The sequence below is a fragment of the Palaemon carinicauda genome, chromosome 5, assembly GCF_036898095.1.
Source record: "Palaemon carinicauda isolate YSFRI2023 chromosome 5, ASM3689809v2, whole genome shotgun sequence".
In the NCBI taxonomy this organism is placed as follows: Eukaryota; Metazoa; Arthropoda; class Malacostraca; order Decapoda; family Palaemonidae; genus Palaemon; species Palaemon carinicauda.
Window position 1 is genome coordinate 161,645,554 of NC_090729.1, and position 12,500 is coordinate 161,658,053.

Sequence of the window (12,500 nt, forward strand, 5' to 3'; positions counted from 1 at the left end):
TCGCTATATTCAAAATGACAAATAATTAACTAATAAATGGTGATGAACGTGTTTGGAATGTAGGAAGATATGAGTTTTACCTTTCTAGCTGTTTACTTCATATTTAAATAAAAAACATAATAATAATAATAATAATAATAATAATAATAATAATAATAATAATAATAATAATAATAATGATAATAATAATAATAATAATAATAATCACAAAGAAACTAGGACCAGCTCATTTGAATTTATTTTTGTATTGCTGTTTCATTCATAAGAAAATGCAAATTATATTTCCCATGACATGATATATAGCGGGAGTCTCGGGAAAGTAAATGATAAATGATGAAATGAAAATAAAAGACAAATAACCCACAATAAACTTAAGGTAAACATAACAGAAGAAAAATACAGAAGAAAAATGACATCACCGGTTGAACTTGATTCACAATCAAAGCAAATATTGACGTACAATTTTAACCGTCATAAAAATTATTAGAAAAAGAGGCGCTTCATATAAAATCATAGTGTAAGCACAGTGCCTTTTCTCTACTCACTTTGAAGCCGTTTGAAAGTAACTGTTAACAAGATGGAGAGATGAAAAAGCATGATTCTTTATTTTAATTCATTAATTACTTGATATAACCATTCGCATGTCCTAAGTAATGTAACTGGATGATCTTTTAATCCAATGACATGTGATCTCTTAAGGTTACCATTTCCGACTGAAGACATTTTAATTATCTTAAATATATTCGGATTTTTTTTTCTAAGAATATGTATCAGGTTACTTTTCATATATTATATCTTCAAACTAGAATACAGCATGACACCTGAAATGGTTATTTAAAATTCGTAAGTTAATTCTATGGGCTTGTTTTTTTTTCTGGTTTGACCGAAAATCTTATTGGCGACTAAACTTAGCTCTCAATCAATCTTTATCTTTATCCTTGATAACTTTTCAATTGTTCATTCACTCTTCTTGTTTCTTTACTAATCAACAAATACCTAACACAAATCACCGTCTTATCATCACATGCGTCAAATGACTAGGCAGACGTGTGGGTCGTTTACAAAACTAGAAAATAACACATAACTATTGGCAGTGATTTGCCTCAGAGCAAAGTAATCACATTGTATTTCACATTCGCAACTAATGTGACACTCTTAATGTCAAAAGCCCTGTCCCCACGATCGAGCATTCTCGACGGGCAAACAGTGATACCAGACCACAATAGTTAGTGAGAATAAGGGTTGATGATGTCAGAAACGGGAAATACACAGACAGGGATCTGGTAACACTGATTGTTATCAGATCCCTGTCTGTGGTTTTCCCGCTTCTGACGACATCAACTCTCATTCTCACTACCTATTGTGGTCTGGTAACACTGTTTGCCCGTCGAGCATGCTCGTGTGGACAGGGCTCAAAATATGTTGCCGAATGTTGACACAGGTAAAGTATATCCGGAACTTTTTATCAACAAAAATTTTATGAGATCAAAATGTGACCACGACAATGTAGAAAGAAATGTTACCTGTCGTTACGGGATGACCCAAAATTAAACACTTAGTGAAAGAAGAATTAGATGCATTAGAAAAAAAAAAAAAAACACTGCTACGGGAATTTAATTAGGTCGATGGCTTCTAGCAAAAATTAAACTTGAAACCATATTTGAAATCTATTCTTTATATCCTTATGAGAGAAAACAATTTATTATGCTTTGCATTTATCTTATCGAGACATATAAAGATATGTGATGGGCCCTTTTTTGAGAAAATGTAATCACAATATCTAATAGTTGAATATAACTATTCAAGTGGGTGTGGTATTTCATAAGGCTCAAAATACCTCTATAGTATTCCATAACTGTTCTTTAAAACCTAAAACTTGTAGTATGTTTTGGAAGAGGCGAATTATATCTCTTTCACATGAAAGCTCTCAGAGCAGGCAACTTAATACCTTAATCTAAACTTGGGGAAGAAGTGAAAATCCACTTTTGAAACTTGGGACGAAAAAAAAGAGAAAAAAAAAACATAGAATAAAAGGGAGATTTCCGAAGCTTGGAAGCTATAAGAAATAGACACCGGAATCAATATAAAATATCTGTTTTCACTGATTATTAATTATTAGACTGGCTGCATGTGTTTCAAGCTAGATTTGTGTTGATCACTTTAGCACTAATGTGATAACCAGGAAAAGGAAAATCAATAATCACTTTTACTTAGTAACTTAAGTTGAACGCTTTCAGAAGACAAACGAGATATACCATTTAATCTATTTAATCTTTCAAAAGGAAACGCATTTAGCACTGCTTATTCATTCACTAAAAATTTGCGTTATTTCAAATGCAATATCAGAATATGGCGTAAAAATTACTGGATATCTCTGAAACTCATAACTAAAATCCATGATTTTTTTTTATTTTTTTTTTGTATGGTCTTCCTGAAAGCAACATAGGTAATAAACCTGAGACTGGAACATTTCAAATATCAAGGCATAAATTATCCGAGTTCCTTCAATATATAGCTAATGTTAATATATTCAATTGTTAGTTGTATTTTCATACATTGGTAATCATTACAGGCCTAAGTTCCAGGCCATTTATTAAGACAACTTTAATATTCTCTAAATCTTTGATTGAAGCACCTTTGGTATATGATTAATCTAGGAATCATAGAAATACTTAACCTAGCAATATTATGTTAGAGAAAAATATAATGAACATTGGCAGTCATTCGGTATTTTTTTTTTTACTTTTTTTCAGAAAAAAGGTTTCTTTGTTTATTAGATTTAGGAGCATTTTTGCAAAATGTATGGCCCATTCAGTGCAGTCGCAAAACCATTTTGACCTGTCAGGATGAATTTGTCATAGTTTCCAACGGATGCAATGTTCAGAATATTTCTTCCTACGAATCCAATTCCGACCAACAATCGATTCTGAAAAATCAGCAGCTAACGTTATTTCCTTCTCATTGTAAACCCCTCCCCCCAAACCATATAGTGCTTGAAATCAGTGTTACCTGCTTAATTTTAAAATGTCCTTTTTTAATCCCTTCTAAGATTACTAACACGATTCCCTTCACGGGGAAATATCACGTGAAAATTACCTCCCAAAAATTTCCAAAACTTGGAATAAATGTCTTTGGCATTTTCTGCGATATGGGACCAAGATTGTTACCTACCCACGAAAAAAAAAAAAAAAAAAAAAAAAACAACTGGATTTCCCAAAACTCACAAACCCGGTCACAAGTTTAGCACATAAGAAGAACACCTAATATGACTGTTCACATGCACATCGACATCTTAAATTTATCGTTACAACAGGAATTACTTTTACTTCTCTTAATGTTAAATTGTCTTTTTTTTAGCGTTCAGAATTTCAACATAGATGTGTTTGTGTAGAGCCTACTATCATGTCCTTTCGCCATTTCTCTCCCTCCTATTGTTTTCTTTTCGTTTTTCATTTTTTTTTTCTTTTGGATAGTAAGGTGCTTGAGCTTAACCAGCCACTGACTGGATTTCGAATCGATTCACGGTTCACCTAAAGCTACCTGTCTAATTAGCACCAGGATTCTGCAGCCTCGTCCAGATTGTACTTCGCAACCGGATTGACGGCTTCATTAGGGTGTTCGGGGTCGTCCGCTCCCTGAAGGAGACCTTCGCGACTTCCTTGCTTCTCAGGTTCTGCGAAGGTTACCGTGGGAGAACCTGAAGGACGCCCCGATGATTTGTTTACAGGGGGCTCGCTACTTGCAGCATTGCCCGTAGGAGAGGATTTCTTCTTCTCTGGAGAGGAATGGAGAGAGTATCTTTTCGGCTGGCGGGGAACCTTGAAGTCGTAATCGCTATCATCGTCCTCATCCGATTCCCTGCGGTAGATTTTACTGAGCTTCTCGAATCTGTGACCCCAGTCGTTTCTGTAATCGAACACGCTTTCACTGTCGGACGATCCTGTGAAAGATAGGAGATAGAAAGTTATGAGAGCGAATAAAAAGGAAAGGGGTAAACATATGCAAATTGCTTACTGGATCTCAAGCTGTGTATATGAACTATAATGTGGTCTTAAAACTGCAAATTTGAATATAATAGATATCTTATTTTGAGTCACTTTCATACTACTTTATGGTGTTACCTGGGTATTTTATAGTTGTGCAAATAAGTACACATGTATTTTAGCTACCAAGCGCTACAAAAGACTAAATTTTCATTGATATGTATAATTCATGCAAAATTACCAGTATGTTTGTATAAGAAATTGAATTTCACTGCTCAGATTGTTATGAAAATAAGGCGAGAAAAAAAAATCAAAGACAGCTACAACAAAAACAAACGCTTTTAGTAATAAAAAAAGCGTTAATAAGTAAATTATTATTGTATGAGGAATACAAATTACTATGGGAAGAGAATTTCATTAGTTAGATTGTTATAAAAATAAGGCGAGGAAAAAAAAAATTCAAAATTAGCTAAAACAAAAAGAAAAAACTTTAATAATTAAGTACCAACAGATAATAAGAAGCATTAATGAATAATTAATACTATGAGGGATATAAATTACTATGAGAAGAGATATTTTCTCAGATTGTTATTAAAACAAGGCGAAAAAATAAAGACAGCTTAAACCAATAAAAAACGATCGTAATATAAAGCATTAATAAATGATTAAACTTTGAGATATACAAATTACCATGAAAAAACGCAGATAAATAAAAGACAATTTAAACTAATAAAAAAGATTGTAATAAAAATCATAAATAAATTATTAATCTTAGAGGAATACAAATTACCATGAAAAAATGCAGATAAATAAAAGACAACTTGAACTAATAAAAATTATTGTAATAAAAATCATAAATTATTAATCTTTGAGATATACAAATTACCATGAAAAATGCAAATAAATAAAAGGCAACTTAAACTAATGAAAAGTATTGTAATAAAAATCATAAATAAATGATTAATCTTAAAGAAATACAAAATACCATGAAAAATGCAGATGAAAGTTTAAATGAACAAACGAAGATTCAAGTCAAATATTACCTCCAGAGCCAATGGACGACAGCGAGGCGATAGACATCTCGTCCCCTTCGAAGCAGTAATGGCGAACGTCATCGAAATCAGTGATGTCCTTGTCCACCTAAAAAAGAGAGGAAAATGCCGTTCACCCAAGGGACAGAGACACTTAAAATCTAAATAAACTTTTTTAAAAAACATAAGAGTTATGCGATAATTGAGTAGACAAAGACAGCAAATACGAAAAAGAAGTCAAGAATCATTTGGGGGGGATGAAGGAGGGGGTCAGAGGGAAGGAGAAGGATCTATCTGAAAAAAGGGGGGGTCAACCATCCCTAACCTTTTTGATGTTGTCATCGATGAAGTCTCCGATACTGAGGCCCTCCGGCATCTGGGCCAGGGGCGCCTTGTGCTGGCGGGCGTCTTCGGCTACGTCGGGTAACCTTCGTTCTTCCTCACCTAAAAGCAAGGGATTAAGAAATAAAACACAAGGCTGAAGCTAACTTAAAATAAAAAGTGAAAATCATGAGATGGCAACGGAAGGATGTCGGGATAGGTCGAGTGAAGAAATTAAAAAGAAAAAAATTATAAATGAGAAAAAATTCATTCAAGGCAGTGACTATAAAAACTTAATAAATATGCAAAATATAAAGGATAAATAGAATCTATCAAATCATATTAAAAGGAACTGAATTGTAAAATTTTAAATAAAGCAAAAAATGCAAATGAAAAAAAAATTAAATTTATTTTATTTGAACATGCAAACAAAAAGTGGAAATAAAATGAGATGTAGGATAAATCTAATAAGGATTCATTATGCAAACAATAAGCTTTCTTAATAGTTTCGTGCAACATATTTTATTTGTATAATGAGTTACACAGTCTTAATTCATTCGACAGAGACCCATGTCTTAAAAATTCACATTTATTGTTCAAAAAGCGAATAAAAAATCCGTAAAAAAAAAAAAACAGTAAGAGCAGAGAATATTCCTATGGATGTAAAGCATCCAAAAAAACTAAACAGATGCTAATCTTCAATATCAAAATAAGAATAAAAAGATAGTAGTGAAATCATCAGTCGTTTTGTAAGAAGATATAATCGACGTAATTTCTTTATATATATAGTATATATATATATATATATATAGTATATATATATATATATATATATATATATATATATATATATATATATACACACACACACACACACATATATATATATATATATATATATATATATAGTATATACAGTACTGTATAAGTATATATATATAATGTGTGCATATATTTATATACACACACACACATATATATGTATATATATATATATATACATTATATATACACACATATATATATATAATATATATATATATATATATATATATATATATATATATATATATATATATATATATATAAAATTCCCTTCATGAGGTAGTTTGCTTTTCTTGTTTTATCTGTGAATTACCAGTAAATTTCCTTTCATAAAACAGGAGATAAAAAATAGGGTGCCTAGGGCGGAGAAGAATACCTTAAAAATATACAAAAGGTATTGTAAAAAATTCTGACAAAAAAAACTATGTTTTTATCTTTCAAATCGTAAGATGTGTTCCATACTGTTTTTTCCTGATTCTTGCAAAAGAAAAATACGAGTTTTACTCTTCATTTTCTCTTATCTTTATAGAAAAATAGAATAGTTTTCATACTTCTTCAAATGATAATAATGTCAAGGCTTTCATATACTGTTTTCAAATGATGAAAATGGCGAGGTTTTCATATATAAAAATAGAAGGATATAAAAAAAATTTGAAATTCATTCTCGAGGGTCGGTAGTAAAAGTTACAACTCCATTCTGAACAGTGACGATCCTCAGTTTGCAAAACAATTGAATTAAAAATATCACACACCCTTCTCGACAACAGAATAAAGGTGAAAAGGGGGAGTGTGAATTCATAAACTTCAAAATATAAACCAAAAAATAATTCTTATAGTTTTACACACTCAGGACTGTATTTAATTTCATACATATATTTCATAATCACTTAATCATAGATAATTGCAATTTTTGTATGTGTTTTTTTTTTTTCATCTGCACCATATTATGTTTATAATTTCAATCGCTTTTATCTCGCTATGTTAGCTGGAGATGCCTTAACGTGGTGAAAGAGTTTGTGTATCACCATGATCAGCAAAGCTGTACTAGTCATGAGCACTCATACTAGGTTGGTATGCTGTGAACGATCAGACAAAAATCTCCTACCATCGCCAACCCACAGTTGGCCAGCGTGGTGATGAACACTGGCCAAACCCCAGACATGAATAAGGACATGTACGAGGCCTTTATCCTGCAGAGGAATAGAAATGGCAGTATTTGTTGTTGTTGTTTTTGTGTTTGTTGTTGTAAGTACAAGAGACGAAAGTAAATTAAAGAATAGATCCTCAGAACGAGGTTAGGTTAAGATGACCTCTTAAAGAATCTTCTGTTACCAAACACTTGGATGAGGTTTACAAGAAAACAAGTGACTTAGGAGTAGGTCTGGCCAATCAACAATGAATGCAATTCGGGTGGCTAATATATTATTATTATGATTATCAATATTATTACTATTATTATCATACAAGCTACGAACATAGTTTGAAAAGATGATAAAGCTGAAATTCCTAATGCCCCAATATGGGAAGTAGAGACTACAAAAGAAAAATAAGTAAGAATAAAACAAATGTAGATGAATGACAAAGTTAAATAAAAAAAAAATACGATCAAATGGATGAGTAAAAATCCATAGAATATATTCTGTATGAAGATTTGTTGTCACAAATACTACGATAAGCAAAATTTATTATGAACAAGACACACTTTTGGGGAATCTGATCCATTGGTAATATTTATATTCCTCTTCTTTGTCTACATCTTCTCCCACTTCTATGTGGGGTCGATGTTTCTGGTCAGCTTTCTCCATCTATCATCTACAATGGATCAGATTCCGCAAAGGTGTGTCTTGTTCATAATAAATTTTGCTTATCATAGTATTTGTGACAACAAATCTTCATACAAAATATATTCTATGGATTTTTACTCATCCATTTGATCGTATTTCTTTTTATTTAACTTTGTCATTCATTTTCATTTTGTTTTATTCTTACTTATTTTTCTTTTGTAGTCTCTGCTTCCCATACTGGGGCATTTGGGAATTTCAGCTTTATCTTATTTTCAAACTAGGGTTGTAACGCAGGTAATATATATATATATATATATATATATATATATATATATATATATATATATATATATATATATATATATATATATATATATATATATATCCTTTCCTGTCATGCTGAGAGGCATTGCCAAACGTTGCCAAACGTATGACTACGCGGTCTCTGCCGAGTCAATACAGATCTGTATTGACTCTGGGTTAAAGGGGAGAAGAAATAGTCATACTCTGGTGAGAGGGGGTTACCACAATCTCCCACAAGTTGCCTAAACTGCCATGTTGTAGTTAAGAAAGGGGGAGGGGGGTGGGAAGGGTGGAATCTGTGTGTGTGTGGGTGAGTGTGCATATATATATATATATATATATATATATATATATATATATATATATATATATATATATATATATATATATAGATATTTAGCCGTCCTTTCGGAGGGTTGGGTACGCTAGTAATGGAATAAAAAGTCAAGAGATTCTCCTAAGAACAAAGACTATTATTACGTACACTAAACTAGTCACCCACTCAAGTCTTTTCTCTGAAAACAAACATTAAAAAAATGGTCCATAAATTCCAATTCCGCTACTTGTGTGCAATGGACTTGGTCAATAACTTTTTATCTGTTCAGAATAATGGAATCAACGGCTATCTATTTAGAGGTAGTGCGAATGCTTGTTAACTCTCTCTCTCTCTCTCTCTCTCTCTCTCTCTCTCTCTCTCTCTCTCTCTCTCTCTCTCTCTCTCTCAAGGTAATAACAGCGGGATGAAAGTAATATACAAATCGCAAAAATAGGATTAAATAAGGGTTTTACGATAGTAAAAAACTCACTTCATAACAGCGTAAACACTATGAGAGGAAAATAGATTTAATATATTTCAATCCTTTTCTGGTCCTGGGGATCCAACACTGCTTTAACTGCCTTTGTTCAAAAGGCTTTATTTACATTAAAAAAATATATTGAAATAATAATGAAAGTATCTTATTTATTTCTGAGCATCAATATATTTCGTAAAATATCTAGGAAACGAGAAATATATTGTGATTTATCTGAAGACTGAGTATTGAATGGAAATACATTTTGAAATGAATACAACATTGTTTCATTGCATGTGAAAGTTTATTAATTTTGGGTGGAAGGGTTTTACGTTACCCAACGTCTGTAGAATTAATATAAAGAAAGGCAGGCTTTTCAAACATCAGGTTTTGGATGTATATTGCATTCTTCACGAAAGTACGGAATATTATATAAAGATGTGTATACATATCTGAGTCTACATACACACATGTAAACATGTGTATGTATAAATATCTATTTATGTGAATAATGTTCAATATATATATATATATATATATATATATATATATATATATATGTATATATATATACACAGTATATATATATATATATATATATATATATATATATATATACAGTATATATATATACATATATATATATATATATATATATATATATATATATATATATATATATACACACACACACACACATATATATATATATATATATATATAACAATAATAATAATAATAATAATAATAATAATAATAAAAATAATAATAATAATAATAATAAGAATCTGACTGTGCAATTTAAATGTCTTGCAGAGAATTTTTTAAAACACTTGTCAATAAACATGTTCTAGTATTAATGTAGAAAACTGCTTGAGTACCTAAGACTTCCCTTTAATTCATCTTTCCCTCCATCATAAAATCATGGTTGACTTAGGGGACAAATCTAAAAAAAAGTTTCAGGGAACACAAAAGAAGAAAGACAGTTCTGGATTCTGAAATGGAAGGGTATTCAAAACTGCTTAAACCTCTTAAATAAGTACGTGTTTTATAAGAAAGAAAATAAAAAAGGGGAAATTGTCTGACTACCAGTTTTATATAAACTATTTAAAAGTTCAAAATACAAAAAAATTGGAATTTATAGAAAAATGATAAAATCCTTAATTTAGAAATGAAAATATCTTGAGGTTCATAATAACTTACAGTCGAGGCTTGGCCGCTGATCATATGTAATATGGTCAGTCTCTAGGGCATTGTCCTGCTTGACAGGGCAATATCATTTGCCTTTGCCATTCAAGAGCGGCCTTTAAACCTTTAAAGGCACTCGACTTGTCAGAAAAGGAATTAAAGATCCCATTGTCTGTCACTAGTATTAGTTTTACCAATGGAAAAATCCAAAATAGATTCCAAATTTCTTGACGTGACTACGAATACAGATAAAATATTTAAGATAACGATCAGTCTCCAATATCTTATAAAGATTTCCGAAGGAGAATTGGGATACTAACTACAATCATAAGAAACATAAGAATAGGAAAAAAAAAATAAACACACAAGACTATCCGATATGAGAAAGAGACATATTGAACAATTAACATTAATATTACTAGTTAAGCTTAACAACCCTTGCTGGAAAAGCAGGATGCTATAATTATGCTCAAGATCTCCAACAGGGAAAAGTAGCCCAGTGAGAAAAGGAAATAAATAAATAAATTACAGGAGAAGATATAAAATATTTTGAGAACAGTAACAATCTAAAATAGAATTTTCATAAAAAAATCTGTAAAGAGACTTATGTCAGTTTATTCAACATAAAAACATTCGATGCAAGTTTGAACTTTTGAATTTCCTCAGATTCAACTGCCTGATTAGGAAGACTATTCCACAAATTGGTCATAACTACACAGTGTAGTTACCCAAAATAAGAAAAAAACATGACTAAGGATTATAAGTTTTCTAAATAAAAATAGAGACGACTGGCGAAATCTAACCGAGGCCCTTTGCGTCAATAGGTGTAGGAGGAGATGAAGATGATGATGAAATAAAAATTATATTGTTACTGTTACTCAAAATACAAATAAAAGATACTATACTGTCCATTACTCAAAATACAAATAAAAGATACTATACTGTCCATTACTCAAAATAAAAGATACGATATTGTCTATTCCTCAAAATAAAAGATACTATATTGTCCATTACTCAAAATAATTACAGCTACTCAAAATACAAATTAAAAAATACTATATTGTCCATCACTCAAAATAAAAGATTGTCCATTACTCAAAATAAAAATAAACATTATGCCCATGAAACCTCAAAGACACTTCCTTTGACAACCTACACAGTCGATGTGAAATTTACACTCCTGCGGGAGAAATCAAAACAACTTTTTGCGCGGGGAAATACACGTCGCCAACGTGTTCATTTTACAAGCGGCCGCAGCGTCGAAACCTAACATATGAAACTATCATGGAGCCACATCCAAAAATGATGACACCAAATGGGAATCCATACCGACTCGTGCGTTCGCTTGATGATGTCCTTCATAAAACACTCTGGTTTAATGCACTCCGCTGATTGACGAAACGTCTGTTTGTCCTGTTATGTATATTTGACTTCGCAACGCGCGACTAAGTGGCGGCCGATCAGAATTCATGAGGGCGATCTATCGACGTCGGGCAATACAACACACAAATGGGAATAGATTTATGTCTCTTTCAGTTTTCATGCATAAATAAAGTTGATGGCACCTTTTATCTGCGTTTATCCCTGGAGGAGAATCCAGGAGTAAATGCTTGAATCTATCAATGTTGATTGGAAGTTCCTCTTCGTATATGACATCATTCGCAAAGAAAAAAAAAAAAAAAAAAAATTCAAGTAATGTCTCCTTTCACCTAAAGGATATGAAATTACTACTGATGGGTTTTATGTGAGGAATGGGAAATGAAGCAGGGGATAATATCTGTGCCGATTATGTGCTAAAAATATTAATATAATTTGATAAAAGAGATGAATGAAATGATAAGACAATGGCATAGATAAAGATATTTAAAAATAAAAAGCGACGTCTCCAAAAGTTTCAGAATGCACGAAGGGAGAGACGGAAGTGAGATAGGATGAAAGAATTGAAAAATAAATGGAGAAGGTTCCTGGAGAAATAAGAAAAAGAAGGGGAGCGTGGCAATGATAAAAGAATGAACGGGGGAAATGGAATAAAATAGCGAAGCAAAAGACAGGAGCGGAAGAGAGAGAGATGACGTGAGAGGAAATTTTGAAGAGTAAAGGAAGGGAAAAGAGATAGCAAGAATAAAGGAAGGGAAAAAGAGAAGGCAAAGGAAGCCATGAGGAAAGGACAATTTGTAGTGAAGAGAAGAATTTACATAACTGAAAGGAACTATATTACTTCCAATTAAGAGCCAAAATTCGTTAGAAATTGTATATACCAAAGTTAATTACACA

General features: G+C 31.5%; 1 pseudogene; it reads right to left on the reverse strand.

The window, feature by feature from the left end:
• Window positions 1–12,500, reverse strand: part of LOC137641243 (DE-cadherin-like) — a 123,499-nt pseudogene that overhangs the window by 327 nt on the left and 110,672 nt on the right.